The sequence below is a fragment of the Cheilinus undulatus genome, linkage group 12, assembly GCF_018320785.1.
Source record: "Cheilinus undulatus linkage group 12, ASM1832078v1, whole genome shotgun sequence".
NCBI classification, from domain to species: domain Eukaryota; kingdom Metazoa; phylum Chordata; class Actinopteri; order Labriformes; family Labridae; genus Cheilinus; species Cheilinus undulatus.
In genome coordinates, this window is record NC_054876.1 from 26,846,899 (window position 1) to 26,867,946 (window position 21,048).

General features: G+C 38.2%; 1 protein-coding gene across 1 annotated transcript in view; it reads left to right on the forward strand.

The window, feature by feature from the left end:
* The window catches only part of LOC121518911 (gamma-aminobutyric acid receptor subunit beta-2), a 105,485-nt gene that overhangs the window by 45,865 nt on the left and 38,572 nt on the right, over positions 1-21,048 (forward strand). The window lies entirely within an intron of this gene.

The following is a 21,048-nucleotide window of genomic DNA, read 5'->3' on the forward strand; positions in this document are numbered from 1 at the left end:
AAAAATGGTAAAAATGACTCTCATAACGATAAAACTAATTGTGTATAACTAAAAAAATAAATCCTAACCTGGACACAGGCTATCCTATGACATGAGAGATTGTCATTTTTGGTCTTGGTGCAGCGCTAAAAGGCATAATTACGCACAGAGATGTGCCACCTTGTGGCGTGCGCTGGGATGTCAGGGGGATACAGAGAGAACTGACATGCAGAAGAACAACTGTTGTGGCTCAGACATGTGCTTGGTCAAGTTTTCACTCAGTAGGTGAAGGTTTATAGCTCTTTGAGCAGTAGGCTAATAGCACAGCAGTCAGGGAAACATCTCAGCAGGATCCTCCTCTCTCTCTCTCTCTTTCTGGACTTTGCACTGATCCCAGGTCAGGTGAAATAATCTCAGGGTTTGATCAGATATTGTGGACAATCCATAAATAGTCATGTTGAATGTATTAGAGCCCGACCGATATGGGATTTTTGGGACCAATGCCAATACCGATATTGGGGGCTAAAAAAAGCTGATATCCTTTATCTTTGTTTATTTTACAAAGATGCAACTTACACAACTTTAAAACGCTGTGTAATAGTCTTCTATTAGATAATGGTGGACGTGTGAATTAACGGTTGCATTTATCATTGTTTATTTCACAAAGATGTGACTTAGACGATGTTGCAACGCCGTAATACGTTCTCTAAAACTTGCGTAAAAAAAAACTAGCATGCTCTCCTTGACATGCCCTAACAGCGTGTTTCCGCGAGAACGTTATTGTCATGGGGCACTAAAGTGTAGTGTTATATTGTTTTCTAAAGTCACAGCTTACCATGGAGTAAAAAAAAGGCAGTTTCTCTCACCATTTCTCTGGTCTTTGTCTTCTTCTCTGCTGCAGCTGAGTGAGTAAGTGGGGGAGAGCTGCTGCTGCACTCTCTTGTGTGTGAGGGGGAGGGGCCAGGCACTCAGGCTGAGTTCAGCAGGGACACACAGGAGCAGAGCGACAGGAGCGAAGTGACAGAATCCCCACGCAGCAAAAAAGTTAATATATCGGCAACATATTGGCCGATGTTGATTAATCTGTGATACACTATAATCAGCCAGATTAATCAGCCTGCCGATCAATTGGTCTGGCTCTAGAATGTATATTTATAATGAATGTTCCAGTCTTGAAAAATTTGGCATCCACTTAAAAATGTAAAAAAATGCGGAAAACTGCCACCTGATACAAGGACAGTATATTTATGCCTCACCTATTTAGATTAGTTGCAAGTAAATCCTGTCTAAAGAGGCTAACTAGGCCATACTGTGTTTGTGTGTGTGTCTATACATACATACATATATATATATATATACAGTGCTAAACAAAGTTATTAGACCACCTGTCTCAGACACCATCCAGCATCATGAAGTGCTTTAATGTGGACTCTCATTTTCAGTGAGCTCTCCACGTTTTACCATTTTGAACAGGAATGAGGGATTTCAAACTGAATTCACCTTTTTAAACCCAAATTTGAGCCAGCTTACTGGGCTTCTCTGAGAAGTCAGAAATGAATCAAACATAACATTCAACCACTAAAACTCATTTTTCTCTTCAGGAATGAAAGTAATTAACTATAATTTGACATATTAATCAACAAATATTAATGTGCTTAACTATTTTTTTCAGTTTTTTTGTAAATCAGTACATTTGAAAATTCATGGATAACAACTATAATTATATTTTAGTATTAAAAATATCATTTGGGTTAAAGAGCTTCTACATATTGGTGTATTAACCATTGCAGAAACATAAAAAATGATTTTGGTAATTACCAATGCTGTTATTTTAGGGCAGCTGTGGCATAAACCTTACTTTGGGTGGTGGTCTAATAAATTTGTTAAGTTGTGTATATACATGTGAACATCCCAGAAATTTGAATGATGTCAAAAAAAAGATCCATGTCTGGCCCTCGGCTTTCTGTCCTTGAAAAATTAGGAGGTTCAAATCTCCTAATTTAAGAATTAAACTACAAATGAACTATATGGCACATTAATAGGCCCCTATAAGTATGAAGCAGATATAAAGCAGAAATATCTGTTCAAGTCCACATGTGTACATAAGTTCAACAAAAAAAAAAAACTTATAAGTGGGAAAACAGGTCAAAACTTTGATCATGAACATAAAGGGTTGCAGGAAAAAGTCCACATTGGTGTTTTAGAGTGATCAGAGGGCATGGGGAAGTAGAAATGTTTGTTACTGAAAATGTTTGCTGTTTTAAAATCAATATGTTTACTACAGTTGTTCATACTATGTACCTAATTTAAAGGTAATCAGGGGCCCTTAATTTTAAATAATGAGACAAAATGACATTAAAAATGTAACTGTTGTGAAATGCAGGTCTTGGTTCATTTTGTTAAAAGAGTTTGTTTTTTGTATTAAGTACAGAGATCTGTCAGTAATCAAATTGCAGAAACTTCTGTTTTTATGTGAAATTTGTGCATAAAATCACCTGATATTAATCATAGGGTCCTATTTTAAATTAAATCAAAATTGATTGATCACAAATATTTTAGCTTGATAGATGTATCTGCCTGATGAGAAACAGTAAATCTGGGCAAGATTAAAATCTAGTTGTGTTGTTAGGTCAAATGAGTTCAAACCGTGCATTTTTTTTAACACCTATATACTACTTTTATAACCAATGTCAAACAGTTATACTTCACTCTGGGCTATGCTGTCACACTCAGTATCTGCACTGAACAGGTCGCAGGCCAAGTATCTTGATCTTTGTGTACAATCCATCTGCACTGTGGCTTTACTCCATTTCACAGCTCACCATATCCTGAAGCTGACCACAGCTCAGAGCAGCTTTATTCATGAGTACACAAGATTATGCAGGATGAAAGAGAACATACAAACATGTTACTCACCTCACAAAGACTGACCAACTGTTCTTTCAGCTCCTGTCTTGACATGATGTTATTATAGTGATAGGGTATGTGATCATCAGTCTCTATATGTTGTTTTACTTTGCTCTTTGCATTCTTTTGTCTCACTTCCTGTCTGGGATGATGAGCATGCTGGCACCTATGATGAAAAATTTTGTGTATTTCAAAGCAGAGTGGGGATTCTGGGACAAGCCAGACAAACTGTAGTGTGGGCTGTGGAAGCGTGAGCACTGACCAGCTTGGACACAGTCGGCTCAGGTTGTGTGGTGTGGACAGAACGTGGTGCACACAGATGCTGTGGGGTCTGGAGGTAACAGCTGTGTGGGTCATCAGTGTAACAGCTCTCTCTGCTGTGGTATTAAGTGTAGTTAAACAGATAATGAATTCCTATATGTTGTGTAACTCTACTCACTTGCCATTTCCTCAGGTCTACCTTCTTTTTAAAGAACCAAACAAACAACAGGGGGGAAAAAATCCAAACTGTGCTAACTTCAAAATAACAATGAGTCAACAATTGCTGCTTTGGACTCAGTCAGTAATTAGCTCATTAGAGTCAGATGAAAAAAAACTACTGATGTAAGGTGCAACATTGCCCCTGAGCAGAAATTACTTTGTTGATTAAGTGACCTACTTGTGTCCTCATTTATGAGATTTGCTCCCATCACCTTCTCTATTCTTCTCTTTAACAAAGTTTCTAAATTACATCATTTGTTTTGCAATGAAAAGTCATATTTGGTTCATGAACAGCATGTATGCATTTGCTTTTAAAATGTCCCTTTGCATATTCACAGAGAAAATGATCTGTAACTAAAATAGGTATTGCAGCAGGAAATGCAATAGCTTTTGAAGTACTTAAAATGTTCATACTTGAATTTTACTTGTTCATAAGACCAAAACATTGTCTGTGTCTAGTTACATTATTATTTCCTCTTTTGCTCCATTATCCAGTTGCTCAGCAGCCTGTAAACTGTGTCAATCTATCCATACCTTAACATTCTGCTCCAGAGGCTGAATTGAAAAGAAGCTTCTCGATAAAACACATTTTCTGTTCTAGAGAATAAAACATCTTTTAAAAATGTAAACAATAAAAGCTGTTGACAAGGAACACAACAGTGACATTAGTTTTACAGCAATACTGTGATTTCTTTTTTTAATCTGGACTTTGAATGGAATCCTTTCTCATGACTGACACATCCATTCATCTCCGTCAAACTCCGCACACGGCTTTGATTCTTTACAAACTAATCAAACCTACGATGTGATGTATGAGTGTCTCAGTAAATGACAGCTTTCAGCATTTATCAAGTTTTTTGACAACCTCAAAGCTACAGAGAATAATACAACTTTTCCGGTTTGATCTTTTTTTAGACAATGTTCTTTTGGGAGGGCACTTAATTTGATATTCTGAATATTTCCCCAGGCTGCGGCTTGCATGTTTGATATGTAAATATGACGTGTCCCATCTGTTTTTCTATTGCCAAAAACAACCCCCCTATTGTACCGTAGAAATTGATTGACCCATTCCACTGAGCTTCAACCTCTCAAAGTTAACATGATTACAGTGCACTTCCTGCACATCACTGATGTCTCATCAGCTCACTTTGAAAATAGGCCTCAGATGCCCAAACTCTATAAAAAGTTATTGAAAACCATAACGTCTTAATGGCAATCACTGCAGCACATTGGCACTGCTCTGGGAGAGACAAATTAAATAGAGAGAAAACTAGACATAGAAGGAGAGAGAGGGCTGTTAATAAGAGGATAAGAGAGAAATCTTGTCAGTGTTGCTTTCTTAAGCCTTCTTCTTCAATGTTGTTTATCTTAATTACTCATCCATAGGTCTGTTCACACGCTCAGTTTCTTGTAATGTGTTCAGATTTCCTACACATATATTTGCATTATGGCTCTCAATATGTTCTTACTCACAGTTTCTTGGACATGAGGCATCTTTGGCAGTGGCTCAGTGCATGGATATAAAACCTTTTAGGGTATTTTATCTCATGCAAAATCATATTATAAATACTGTTGGGTTGATTTTGGCAACCCCTTTGGACTAAGCAGTACATCTGACCTCTTTACTGAGCTGTTCCTATACATCTGGGAGAAGAATTGTCTTATGTACCATCACCTTACTCATTGTAACCATGAATTACAGCATTTTAGTGTGAAATTTTGCCATGAAAAAAGCTTTTATAAAAAAAAAAAGCATGATGCTTTTCTATCAAAAGTAGCAGGAACTTTTAGTTCCAGGGACTAAATGGTTCCTGTGGCCTTGTGTTTCCATTTTCTAAATCAGATCCTAAAGCTCTTAGAAAGACTGGGAGGTTATCCAAATCACTCATCCTTAGTGCCACTCTATAGAAAATAAGAAATAGAGAGTATCCATAAATTTTCAAAAAGAAGGAAAAAAAAATGTGAGGAAAAAATATACCAGATGAAGCTGTGTTCCTTGCACAAGTCCTGCAGTTGAGAGCTTTTTTTGAAACTGTACTTTTATCTGGGACTGATCAGAAGGAAACACATTTGAATTTCTGCAAAGTGGAGTTATCCAACAGCTTTTTACAATTGGTTTCTCTCAAATTTTTGACTTCACAGTTTAATGAATTCAGGACTTAAAAAACTTGAAAATTTTGAGTTTAAGATTTCAGAGTTGACAGCTCTTTAAATTTTAAAATTTTTAGGCTTTTTTGGTAAATTTTTGAATGTTTAGGCTCAGATATTCTGAGTTTGGTTTCCTGTTAAATATAAGAATTTAAAATCTTAAAAATGTTGACTTTTTTCCTCAAAATTTAATAATCCTCTTTTTTATCTTTTGGATGACCCTTCTACACTGTCGTGAATTAAAAAGAATAAATGAACATCTAATTTTGACAACAACTGGGCCCCACACCCCCTCTGAGGTATTTGGTGCCCCTTAGGGGTGCCGATACCCCAGTTTGGGAACCAATGATGTATAGTTATGGTCTGGTCGGGGGATGGACACTGTCTCTATAATCAATTAGAAATATTAAACTTAAGATTAAGATTAGTTTCCAATCAGAAACATTTAGCACTGCAGCCTCGCCCCCATAGTTCTGGAACTCTTGAAAAGTACTAAACCCTGAGAAAGAACTTTTTAAGGCATGGATTTTTTTTTTTTTAACCGCAAAACTAAATTTAGACTCTGGTTATTGCAGTTGAGGACCACAACATTTTTGAAAGGTTCCTGCTTCCTGGGAAAAGTTCTTGCTGTCAAAAGGCAGCTATAGATTAATTTAGCAGCACACTTAAAATATCACCAAAAACCCTAACAAAGGGGCAGTCTATATGGTACGGAGGAGTATTAAGGCCACCGAAAAAAAAAATTTTGAGACGAATTTTTTTTTTTCAATCGTGAGAAAAAAGTCAGAATTCTGAGATTTAAGTCAGAATTCTGAGAAATAAGTCAGAATTCTGACTTTATTATTCAAATGAAAAAAGTCTCAAGAGGCAAAAAATAAGAGCAGCTGAAATTCAAACAGATGGCTGATTTTCTTTAAAGAGTCCCTTAACTTTACTAAAACTCTTACTTATACTGCATCCACAATTGGTAATGATTGACTGTTGGAGGAACAAGTGATCAGGCCTTGAATGGAAAAGTAAGGCAGTGATCATGAATACATAAAAAATGTGCCCACATGAGGACTGTTTTGTTGTGATAATTAGATTCTTTACAGGGTGTTATAGTTAGGAAACTACACTTGAACATTGTGTCCAATTATTCCAGTGCATTCAAGAGTGGAAACAAATGAGAAGAATTTAAATTAATCTCTTTATGCTCATTGATACATTGTATTGCCTTCAGATTAAATCAGAAATCCCCTGGAGGAACCAATCCCACCATCAAACTCACTGACACAACCATTCTTCCTGAATCACAGTCATATAAAAGTAATTTGTAGGTACTTGACACGAAGACAAAAGGAAACCTTAGACATCAGGATTCTATTTGTAGAAAACACAGCATTTATCACAGTGCTTAATGGGATATGAAGTTGCTTGAAAATGCCCTTTTATGAATCCTTTGAAGTTTATGTCAGGAGTTACAGGGAATAAAGGGATTCTGAACACAATCTGTGTCATCTTGGACATACTGTACCCAGAATAGTGTCAGTGACATGAAGTACCACAGCGGCTTCATCCACATTCAATAATAATATTGCTATGTCATTATATTAAAGTGCTTCTATCATGGGTTTTAGCCAATGCGTGTCAATGCCCAGTATGTCAAGAGTGGGCATAAGGACACAGAGAAACTGCAGAGCAGCACCAGACATTGTGTGGGTCAGATTATACTAAAATAAAACTCAAAATAGCACAAATAATCTTTCTGTCTGGACATTTGAGTTAAAATAGATAACCCACACTATCAACCTATAATCCAATATGGAAATGAAAGCCATAAGTGCTTGGAATATGGTGTTGCACTGCTGAAGTTGTGACACAAAGTCAGTGCAAATATTACTTTGGATGAAGTGGGATTAGATTGAAAGGAAATCCATCACCCTTGACACTCAATATCATGTAAGTAGGATGGCCAGATTCTTACAAATCCTCAATTGGGTCATGGGATCTTACGCAGGCTAGTGAGAGCACACAAATCCATGCAGAGCAAGCAGATACAGCATATCACTGCCCACTGAAAGCCTAATACACATTATCTATTTGTTTACTTGTTTACTCCGACAGAAATTTAGAGATCATCAAACTTGATAGAAACATTCATCTCTACTTCTTTGGTTTGGATTTTTCAGTCCAGCTTGTAAATGTTCTTGCAGTTATGAAATGAGACGTGACTCTCAGCAGAAGCACTGTCTATCACATTCAAAAAGATGGACACTTTCCTATCAAGAGAGTGAATATCATGACATTACTGTAAGTGCACTGTACAATTAGACAAGCAGGGGGTGAATCCTCAAGTGAAGGGGGATTACATCCTTTCCCTGGCCATCCCAAGCATGGGGAGTTTAAAATGGCCTGATTTGATTGGATCAAGACTCCACATGTGGTGTTTTAGGTCATGTTTGTGTTCACTGTGTTCCCATTCACATTTACAGCTGAGCTAATGCCAACATTCGTGAAGTCCTTATGGTATCTCGTTGAGATGCATAAATTACTTAAATGACTGTTACATATGGAGTTTTTCCAACTCCAATACCAGTATCAAAATATGTCCAATACTGTTTAAAATGCAGGTATTAGTAACAGTGGGTACATGTTTTTATGCACTGATCTGATACCATTTGGTTTCATTTAGCCATGCTATATGCTTGCATTATAAACTGTAAACTCCTCAGTTCTTTTCAGAACCTAACAAAAGAGCCACTGCAGCAGTAAAGTTTGGAGGCAGCGTAACATTCACATGTATGTATTTGTTCAAACCTTTTTAGACCAGCATTGTCGTATACCACAAGAAGTGACACAGGCTATTAAAATTGAAATAACTTTTGATCCATAAATCGTATTGCAGCTAGATCGATTGCAATCTGTCACATTGTTTTCCCTTAGTGAGGGGCTGTTAGCCAATGGCAGGCTGTTCCATCATCGTTACATCATGCTGCCTCAATTCAACAACATAGAGAGAGGCCCTCTGAGTCATTTTTATTTTAATATTTAGCTGTCAAACCCACAATTATCAGCAGGGAAAAAAGTAGGGGTCACAGAAAGGCTGTACATTATGATCCTATTTGTTGAGCCATGTTCTGAGTTCAGTGTAGGGCTAAAGTTATCTGCTGGTCTTGTACAGGACAGTCAGTCCAGAGAGTTTACACTGATGTTAGATCGGCTTGGTATCAATCCAACGCTGGTATCGGAATTGGTATCAGGAAGAGAAAAATGGAATTGAAACACCTCTAGTCACAGACTAATGCAGAAGAAGGAAGCTGCCATGTTAAGTCCTGACCTGTAAAGTGAATAACTGCAAGCTCTGCACTACTGTTTAATGATGGCAGTCAGTAACACAGTGAGAAAACCCAACAAGCTGAGCAGTTAACTGAACATTTAAACAATAAAAACCTGCCGCACCTGATGCAATGCGGCGTCAGAGCAAAACACTCCACTGAAACTGCATGTTGTTACTTCTTAGAAGCTATAAAATCTAGTCTTGACAAGGGAGGCCTGGTTGGCGCTGTTTATCTGGACCTCTGTAAGGCATTTGACACTGTTAACGACTCTATGCTACAGATTAAACTGTTAAACTTTAAATTCTTGTCAACTACTATTAAATGGTTTAATTGTATTTTACAGACCATTTCCAGTGTGTAAGGATCAAGGATAAAATATCTTCCCAGAGAGCCTGTACCACAGGTGTGCCGCAAGGGTCAGTCTTGGGGCCGCTACTCTTCAGCTTGTACATCAACAGACTACTATCCATCTGTGACGGCGTGGAGGCCTTGATGTACGCTGATGACACGGTCATCTTTGCGCATGGGACAGACTCAAATCTAGCTGCAGTTAAATTATCTACAGCTATGGGGAAGATATCAGAGTGGCTTAACCAGTCATGCCTTACGTTGAACACAGAGAAAACCATCACTGTGTTCTTCTCAAACAAATGTAATCAAAGCGACTATCCCAACATTGTTGTAGGTAGCCAGGTCATTAAAAATGTGGAGGAATTTAAATATCTGGGTGTCATTCTGGACCCCAAACTCAGCTTTAAAAAACACGTGAAAAAGTGTGCCGTGTGCTGAAATTTAACATTGCTAATTCCCGCCACATCAGGAACTCACTATCAATTGAAGCTGCATAATCTTACATAAATGCTATGATTATGTCTCACATACTATACTGCTCGTCATCTTGGTCTCAGGCCAAATTGTCTGTCCTGAACCCACTTAGACCACTCTACAACCAGGCTCTAAAAATCCTTGACAAGAAGCCGTGCCGGCACTATCATTGTAATGTACTTGAGAAATATGGAATGCTAAGCTTCAACAATCTAATCGTGTATTCTGATGTCCGTCTGGTACACAAAATCTTACATGATGCTGCCCCACCCTCCTTGAAGAACTTTGTTCAGCCTTGCTCCGAGTCACTGAGCAGAACGTTAAGGTCTGCATCCAGAGGTGACTGCAGAATTCCACAGAGAAGGTCTGCCTTCTCCCAGTCAGCCTTCTCCTACAAAGCTACCAAAGAATGAAATAGGCTCCCAGACAATATGAAAAATATATCAGATTACCACAGTTTCTCATGCACTGTCAAAGACTGGATACTTAGCAGCCAGTGCTGTCTGCACTGAGGTTAAGTGTGCCTCTAGTTTTCAAAGGTTACCTGTATGAGCATCATATAACAGATACCAGGACTTGTAATATGAACCTCATTTAATTATGTAACATGAGTGTATAGGCACTTTAAACAAGGTAATGACTGAATAAAATACTGCATTTAATGGACTTATTGTGTACTCATTAACTGTATTTTGATGATTGAGGATTGTTGTATGTATTCACTTTAGTATGCATTTTACAGCAAATGCCTCCTATTTGTCATCATACGCGGCACCTGTATCTTACATATGTTACTCTGTTTATAGCACTCTGTACATGTCTGTCTTTAATGTGAGGACTACAGATGGAAATTAGTGTTACGCTAAATCTGGTGCAGCCATCTTTTTATTTTTGTAAATAATTAATGACACTGCACGCTGTCCTGTTAAATAAACTCAAACTCAATACAGACAGAGGCCAGGATCTGTGTTTACACAGACAATGTTGTCACAGTTATACTAAACTATGAGTGAGAATTATTAAAATAATTTTTCAAGACTACATATAACTCCCCTAACCCTCATGTCTGTGCCTCTCATTTGTCACAACATAAATTCCTTGATAATGAAATAAGCTGCACTGTGTATACAAACAAACAGGAAGAAACCTTTTTGAACAAGCGAATCTTCTCGTTCAGGCCATTTATTGGAAACGTAATTGGATGCAGCAAGTCTATTGATGCTGATAGCAAAGAAAGCCTCACATTCACACCATTCACAGATACATCGCCACTGCACTGCCAATTCATCCAAGGGATTCATTATGGTGGCTAAAAGGCAAACACCAACAGACTGTTTTCATGTGGGTTGATACACATCCATTTAGACTCATTTTGTTTACATGCAAAATACTGCTCCTTTGTAACACATCAACACAGATCTTCTAAACCAAATACGCCTTTTCAAGTCCAGTCTTTTACCCAAGGAAGCGACAGCAGAAGGCTGAAATTGCCTTTGGGAAGTACTACGGTGCAAATGCAAATGACAGAGAACAAAGGTCTGCATGAGGGTAAGCCTGAGAAGCCACATCTAAAGCAGAGTCTTGACTTTGTTCTTAATGAGGGTGAGTTACCACTGAGTAAACCAGTATTCTGTTTTTGTACTGACAGATGTACAGTGACTAAGAAGTGGATTTTCTGACAATGACAGAGATCAGTATACTATGAGTCATATCTGATATCTGATATAAATAAAGGGTGACTAAACACCAAAGTCAATATTTTATCTCCCACCATTAAATAGCAGGGTTTTTATAGAATATGTAATTAGAGTTACAGCTTCCAAGTGATTTGATTCCATTGGCACTCTCCTCCCTATGTTTTCCTAATAGGTTGTAGGTGGGAACCAGCTGGCTGTGGGGGAAGATTGCACCCTGAATACTGTTATTTCTTGTATATCAATTAATGCAGCTCTGGAACTCAGTGGGAAATAGTAGTGTTGATCAGAACTGGTATGAAATTAAAGATATTTGTCATGTATTGTACCACTAATGAAGATAATGGAATTGACAAAAAATGATTGGGTTTCAGTCAGGTCATACATTTAGCCTTTCTTTACAAACTGGACATATAGTTTTGTTAGGTGATAAAAGCTTTGCTCAAAAGATGCTCTTTGGATTAGCCTAGCAGCCTGCTTTTACTTTCCAGGGAGATCAGTGCTACAAATTATTGTGTGTCCAAAAGAGTAATACTGCACATTAGAGCCCTGCGCGGGACTGTTTTCTTCATCCCACTCCTGCCCGCTGAATTTCTGACCATTACCGCCCGCACCTGCAACGTGTGTGTTACACTCCCACCCACACCTGCAATGTGTATGTCCACTACCGCCTGCACCCGCAAAACCCTGAAAGCACGTCATTTTATAGACTATTAATAGAGATTCATGAGCAGTGCTTAATTTGTAAATCTCCAGGACCCATAACACAGACCGGGTATTTATGAAACTGTACTTGTCTCGCCATTTAGTATTCAGTAGTAGATATTAATCTGTTATTCCTTTAGAGCTTGTCTGCAGAAACAAAACTTTTCAGACTTGCCTTGTTTTCTTTTTCTGTTGTAAAGACCTCATTTGAGCTTCTTTTTTACATAATTTGTTGACTCCATCATCCTGTCGCTAGGCTACATCCTGATCCTACAGTGTTTTTTTTTAGCTGCCCGTTCCCGCCCGCAGCAAAGTTCAAACCTGCTCCCGTGAGATTTGCGTTGGGTCCCGCGGGACCCAGTGGGACCCAATCCCAATGCAGCCCTCTAATCCACATGATCTCACACGATGCTTCATGTGATCTCTCTTTACTGTACAGGTTCTGTTCCCTTGATGAATTGTAACATTCCAGATTTTAAATTTGAAAGAAAAACTTGATTTGGGCTACATTCAGACCTGGATCATTTTGATAAGTTCTGCAGAAACAAAGAGGCATTCGATCTTTGCCGGGGTATATTAAAAACGGCTATCAAAGCATTTGGAACCAAACATCCAAGCCAAGTTTGCTTTGAAGAGGAATAGTGTGTTCCAAATCGCATACTTCTGTGTGAAATACTAAATATTATAAGTGCACAAGGTGCGTTCTCACTGAGAAGTAGATTTAAACACATTGTACTACTGGCGCTCTTGGAATTATCCAAGAATTTTGTGTGGAATTATGCACCCTCAATTTTGGCTGTGGTCATGCCATGCTACACCAAGCAGTGCACAGAGTGGTCATCCTCTGGAGTGGAGCCCAAGCGCGCCCACACCACCTACAAGCGCGCCATGGTGATGTCACAGTTGTTCGTCATAATTCAGAGATGCCTCATAGCTGCGCAGTTGCAACTGCTGCAACAAACTTTTAAATACCAGTCAGATTACCAAAGAAGAAGAAGTCTCTTTGAATTGGAAACAATGACCAACCTCTAACCAAACAATACTTACTAAAGCACAGCTATTTCATGTCACCAACTGTAAACTTTGTGTCACCAGCTCTAGACGCGCCCATAAACAAGTAGCTCGGTTGTGATGGAAAAGCAAATGCCCTGCCATTCTGGGCTGCCATGCTGAGTCAAATCAAGTAAAGCCAAGCTTCTTAATTATAATGGAAAAGACCCAAATAAGCACCTTATTTGTGACCCAGTGGATATGGTACTGTTAGCATACTAGCATACTAGCTTAAATTAGCATCCACTAGCAAACAAAAGTGTTTCTTGCATCAGCCACATATTTAATCAAGACAGAGGCATACAAGTCAAAATAAGTTAATTTTCTTTAAGTGATCAGTAAAACAAAATGCAAGTTAAATAGATTTTATAGTGACTGAAAACAGCTAGCAAATTTTAATGATGAATGCCTAACATCTGTGTGCAACTTGCTGTAAAAAAAGAAAAGGAGGACAGGTGGTGCAAAATGGCAGTGGGCAATTTGGTACAATACATACAATAAATCAAAGAAATTAAGAGTAGATCTGTTATCTCTTCACATTGCCATAAAATCAAAGAAAACATCCCCACTTTAAATGTTGCCACACCAGCTTTTCCAACATATTCTAAGGTAAGGTAGGCAGGGTAAAACACACTCAAATATCAGATTATCTAAGCCCAGTCTGAAGCAAAATAACCAGGGTCTGACAAATGTTGAATGGTTGGGAGGATATAGACTGGAAATGACTGCACACAGTTGGTAGTAAATGAAAAAACTGTGTTTGATAAAAGTGCTCAACCTTCCCCAAGCATGTCTGTTCTCAAATCATGTGACCACCAGTCCAACATATCTATTTGGTCTGAATCCCAGTGTCTGCTGGAAACCCTTAAGGCTACTTGGCCCTGATTTGACCTCACAAGATTTTTCCATCAAGGAACAGAGTCTTCGAGCACAGTCTGGTAAACACGGAGGGCCACTGCAGGTGATGCAACATATGGGCCTCAGTCGGTGCAGGTTGGCAGTGTCCTCAGGCGGTTACCAGGCAACCAATGGCTGCACTAAGACTGAGCGAGAGATGTGTCTGTGCATCATTTAATGGATGGGACAAGCGGGGAAGTATGTGAGGTTAAATGGAGTGCCATCCTAACACAATACAGCACTTCTACACATGCACACATCCTGAATGCCGGTGTACATGTGCACACACTTTACTCCACACAAACATGCATTACCCTTTCTTTACCCAGACAGTTTGTTTTAAAGCCTTTGCCAGCGGCTCTTTGCTCTCAGTTCTACACCGTTGACTCCCTCTTGACACAGAGATCAGAAAGTTGCCAGGAAGTAACCGGCAATTTACTCCTTGGTTAAACACTTGGATGCTACAGAGCCCCGTCACCAGGAGCAAATCCATCTGAGAGAAATAAATGCTGACAAAGACAGGGGACAGGGAGGAGAGAAAAGGAGACGATGTCTAAACGTCTTAAGTTGAACCAACCTTTCTGTCTCACTCCAGGGCATGGGTAACCCCATAAATGGTAATATCAGAATCTTTCATTATTTAAAGATATTGTTATGAAAGTCTCATCTGAAACATCTGACCTGAAATATTTATATATGCTTGTGCCTATGCTTGCTTTGCTAAGACATCATCACTGATGATTTAAAAACAATTGGTCACCATGTTCATATTAAAATAACCAAGATTTGTAAAGCATTCACATATTGCTGCATAATCACTTAAAAAAGTATGCCAAATAATAATATCACATTCAGCATTTGTGCTGATGTCCAACATGCAATTGCATGATTCTTGGATAGCCTGGATTTCAGACATGCATGGATTATGAGATGCAAAACAGATTGTTATTGCATTTGCTGTTGGTCTGAATTATGAAACAGTGAAAGAAAGAGAGCAAGGAGAATAGGGAGCAAAAGAGAGAGAGAGAGACACAGAGACACACAAGGGTGATTATCTCGGCTGTGTAACACAGAGGATTGGACTCAAGATGAGCCTCTCCTCTGGCACAAATTTATCTATGCTGTCAGGTGTGCCTAGACGATTACCCGCCATGCCGCGCTGCTCTGTGGCGACTCCCTCAGTGGGAGTCAAGTTCTCGCATTAGACCAGAGCAGTAGAAAGAACAGCAGCCCATTACTCACTGCCTCATCCTTAAGTTCCCCTCACAAAGTCTGATAGACAACATAACATTATCTATTGACTCACGGTCAGCTGCTGTTATTATCCCTTATCACCCAGCTCTGCCTATTTGTTTTGATAGGGTAATTGCTACTATGCTGACATACACACAAAGTATTATATGGGCAGTAAACCAGAGGAGTGTAGTTCCCTGGGTCACCCTGTATATAGCTTTTCTTAAAGCAATCAGCTTACTAAAAACGTTGTATGCATTGTAAATGAAGTTTGTGTTGATTTAAGGTGCAGTATATAATATTGAGCCTGTTAGCATTTAGCACAGCAATTAAAACGCCTCTCTGAGTTAATGTTTTATCACCTGATTATACAAAATTGTTTTATTTCTAATAACTTAGAATAAGCCTTTATTCATACATAGTGAGGGACCCCTCCATTGGAGTCCACCACCTTGGATTTCTGCATTTTGCATGTTTCTATGGTACCACAGAAAGAACAAAATAACATATTTTTAATCTACTGGTTACTACAATTACCACTAGAAACTAGTATAAATCAAATCAATCAAATCTGACTGTTATATGTTGTTGAATTTTACATGCTGCACCTTTCATAGGGCTCTGTCTTGAATTCTTTTGTTTGAAAATGCTTTGGTTGAAAATTGATTTTAAGGTGGAATTTAAAAACAAATGAAGCAGTGGCATTGGATGTTTGTTAAAGAATCACAGACAGGTGTCTGAAGGTGCCTTAAACCCTTTCGTGCATGAATTATTACAAACTGAGCAGGATGTTGCTACATATTTTCCATGTCTAAGGGCATTGGAAAGAGGTAATTTTTCTAATTTTTGCAATTATACAAAACTTTACGTATAGGTAGAAAAAAACAGTTTAATCAGTTTAAGCAGGGTCTGCTCAAAAGATGCTCCCTGGGTTTGCAGGCTTTGACTTTCCAGGGAGCGCATGGCTAGAAATCCCCATACGTATAGATACAGTGCTTAACAAATTTATTAGACCACCTGTCATATTTGTCTCAAAGACCATCCAGCATCATGAAGTGCTTTAATGCGGACTCTTTCATTTTCAGTCAGCTCTCCAAGTTTTACCATTTTGAACAGGAATGAGGGATTTCAAACTGAATTCACCCAAATTTGAGCCGGCCCACTGGGCTTCTCTGAGAAGTCAGAAATGAATCACGCATAACATTCAACCACTAAAACTCATTTTTCTCCTCAGGAATGCAAGTAAATAACTATAATTTGACATATTAATCAAGAAATATTAATGTGCTTTACTATTTTTTCAGTTTTTTGTAAATCAGAAAATTCATGGATAACAATAATAATTATATTTTAGCATTAAAAATATCATTTTAGTTAAAGAGCGTCTACATATTGCAGAAACACAAAAAAATGATTTTGGTAATTACCAATGCTGTTAATTTAGGGCAGCTGTGGCATAAACTTTACTTTGGTTAGGGTTAGGGTGGTCTAATGAATTTGTTAAGCATGGTACATTTATGACAATGCATACTGAATTCAATGAATTAGTTCAGAAGCAATTAACCCATAGTAGCATGAAACTGAATTGGAGCTTGCAACAAGATTTATGCAAAAGGAGGAGGCTGGGGTGGAGGAGGTGAAGCTTTTCCAGCAGCGGCAGTGTGGTGCATCAGCATTAATGCAAACAGGGACATCAAATTTCAATGGACTGAGAGAAAGAGCTGTGATTGGCCATTGGAGCTGGGAGATGATAAATAGAATCCGCTGGCCATCAGCTGATTGCAGCTGGACCTATGAATCCATGTCCTGCATGAACTAACACTAAGCTTCATTTAATGACTCTAACATTAGAACTGGCACAAAATATTGTCTTTGTTTAAAAAGAACACCCTGCCAGATCCTAACCTGACACGCCAGATGGATTTGTTTCACACATCCATCTGGGAAACCTTTAATACTAAGCATTTGGGAAAGGGCAGAGGATTTGAAAAAAAACCTGGAGTGTGACTGGATGAACATTCTGTCACATTTTTACAGGCCAATCAGAGCAACAAAACACGTGACATTGTCACCGCAACCGAGGTGCACGTGCGCAGCTACCGAGGAATAACGTGAATTATGGCAACTATAGAAATGTCAGTACACGGCTTTTGTCACTTCTGAAAAGAAGACAACTCACTGCTGTTCTTTGTTCTTTCAACAAAGAAATGTCGTCAAAATCTGATAAATCTGGTGCTTTAGCAGCATCCATGCTAAGCTCTTCCACCATAAAGGCACCAGCCTCTTATTACTGCTTGCTTACGTCACGACTCTGACACACCTGAAAGTACTGCCCCTCGATTGGTCCTGTCACTTTCTAACCGGGTCCAAACGGTTCAGACAAGAGCTTTGCAAGATGGATTCACCAGTGAGAAACACCGAAACAGGCATATCCATCTGCTTTGCAATGTTAGATCCTGTCTAACTATATAAATTAAAACATTTAATGAAAAATTTTATTCCATATCAAATAGTTTAAGAAATGGCAATATCTCAGTATAAATATGAATTGTAACTAAAATACAGCCTGCAATGTCCATTTTGTCCAGTTTATCAATCATAGGTTTTTCCAAACCTAAAACCCACTCTAGAAAATTATTGTAACAATATTTTTCCAAAGTTTTTACTTTAGTAAAGTAATTTATCATCTACAAGGATCGTGTGGAATAAAAGGATTAGCAACACTTTGCAGAGCCGTACAGCATTTGTGACACTCTGTTACACTAAAAGAAGTGATGAAAAATCATAGGTATCAGGATCAGCTAAAAATATATTTTAAACTTCAGTATTGGCCCTAATTGTCACAGTCAGTGCACTTCTAATTCAAAGTCAAAACCCATGCATTTAGTACAGAGCGTTATTTTTTACTTTCTACTGCAGTGACCAATGTCCATGAAATGGAATAAAAACAGCCTGTGCCACAGAGTTGGGCATTCTTTTAAATGACTTTTTATTTGACATTTAAACTTTTTGGTAAACAAGCAAATTTTTCCCCTTTAGAATCTGTTTAAAAGAAGTTACTGATTCACTTATCCTTCTGCCTCCATACTCTTGTATTTTCCGTACAATCCCCCTTAAGGCCATCCCAGTTGAAGTAAAGATAACAATCCACAGCCTTATTGATCTTTTTTTCTCATCATGTTCCATAGAGGCAGGTGCTGTTGATCTTTGACACTTCAGCTGCTGGAGATTAAACCTCAAATCCCATTTCAGTTTGCTCCAGGATAATAGGATTTGCATTTGTCATTTAAAGTAGTTCCTCAGATGAAACTTGTTGAATGAATGATAACTCTGAGACCTTTTGTTAATGAAGACTGCTGGGATTAAAACAGTGTTTTAGAGGCTTATTAAAGATGATTTAAATGGCTCCCTTGATTACAAAGAGAAATTTATTTATGCACAGAATAGATGCCATTTCATCTGAATGATACAGTCATTAAACTTTATAGACATCATAAATGCAGAAGGATAATGTTATGACCGTAAAGATCAACACCTGACTTATGTATTCCACGATCTTTTAGAAATGTGTCAGAAACATTAATGTACTTGTATAGTTTCTTTCATTCAGAAATTCAAATACTTCAGTTGATCATTTGCTCTTATGCAAATCAGTTTAACAATAAAATGACTGAAGAGCAGTGCAGACTGTAGATGCTTCTCTTTTTCTCTACACAGTGATGTTTGCATGTGTGCTCCTCATCCTCACTGCTCTGTTTATCATAAACAATCAATAGGCCACATCTGTAAATACATGCTCCCAGGTAGCGCTCATTTCTGTATCTGAAAATATTTTTGTCATTAAACTTAGAATTGTAGTTCAGACTTTAACTTATAAGGCTGGGTTATTAAAAACATTTTTTAATTACTGGGCTTGGACCCATTAATATGGTTACTGGTACTGGATGAGGGTGGAGAAAATGATAGGGTCAGGCTGGAACTTTTTGGCCTGATTTTAGTTCTTCTCAGTTGTTATAAAATAACAGTAGTAAACAAATTATGTTTACAATATTTTTCTACCTTCTATTTTATGAAATGTCTTCGTTCTCTTAACTGAGACTTAAAATGGCATATGGATGTTGGTATTCAGTTATTATTCAACTCTAGACTGTATCCACTGACTTAATGTGGATAAAATTGTATTGAAGAGACATTGCCCTACAGATATGGTGTTGTATCCGAACCATATGTGAAAGTAAAGAACATTGTTTCTTAATTTTCCATACATAAATAGAAGTTGTATGTGTATCAAGCTAGTTTGGGGTATCTGATGTGACACTAAAGCATTTTTTTATTCCATATTTTTCATGTTGATGTGACATACAACAGAGTACAAACACTACTTCTGTTATCTGTTGCCTTTTGCTGCCACCACTGTCTCAAAGAGCTTGATCCCTGCAGTGACTCGCATCTCAGGTGGGCCTGACACAGGATTATCCAAACAATGCTAAAACTGGGACATAAGGATTAGCTTTGGCCCTGTAATCCCCAAAGGGCTTCCCACCACTGCTGCCGCCACCCCCGAACTCTCAACAGCTCCTGGTTTACCAGGAAGTGCATGAGCTGGAAGATTTGAAGTGTAGTTTAGTTACTTTAGTCATGCACTCAGTGATAACTGACATAATTATGTAACATGGTATTGGTTATTTGGCTAGTGGTCTACCAGGGGAAACAGTTTTCCAAAAGGGATAGACAGTACATTGAGCATATTGTAAAACACATGATACATTTAACCATCTTGATTTGTTCTTGTACTGGGTAATGTGCAACAACATGAGCAACACAGCACACCACACATTAACCCATTCATTCACCAACAACTAGTCCTGGTTAAGTCTTGATTATCAAACTTCATGTCTTGAGAGGTCAGATGCTACTTTAGAGGAGACAGGCTAATCATGGTTAACTGTTAGCTACCTAATACACCCATGGTGGCTGCAATTTTGGTCTGGCCCCTCTCTTTATTGAAGTGGTGGATTTTACAGAACAAGAACAACAAGTCAGTTAATCATTTCTGCTGTCCATCTGACCTTATGCTTCCTATTTAACATCATTACCAAAGTGCCCCCTTCCTGCAGTCACCTTGCTCTCTGATTAGCTACATAGTCCACACATATTTATTGATAATCACAATTTCGAATAGGGTCATCCCTGATCATAATTTGAGCAGATTGGAGAGGGTAAAATCACTCCTAACACATCTTTCACTACAGGAAAATCATGCTTAAAATCAAACCTTAGAACCATCCACTTATGTGTTGTGTTGTGTTGTGTTGTGTTGTGTTGTGTTGTGTTGTGTTATGAAGTGGACTTTGTTGAATCAGGCCCAAAATAAAATAAGATTTTTTAAATGAAGCATTAAGTCACTGTACAATGTATGAATTGGTTGGTTTGCAGTCACCAACTCTACACAGACAACTTCATTTCTACATTTTTGTGTATAAGGTAGTGTTGGATAAACTCCCCTCATATTTATGATTACTGGAAACTTCCAGTAGTTTTCATCTTCATTCTTCCAGGTGCCAAGTGTTTGTTCTGAGCTGGGTAAAAGAGCCTTTGATTATTTTGCTCCCAGATCTGAAATAATAACCTATTGAAAACACTCTGCATGTGTTACATTCACATATACAGCGCTTAACAGATTTGTTAGACCACCTGTCATTTTTGTCTCAGAAACCACCCAACATCATGAAGTGCTTTAATGCCGACTCTTTCGTTTGCAGTAATTCTCCACATTTTACCATTTTGAACAGGAATGTGGAATTTCAAAC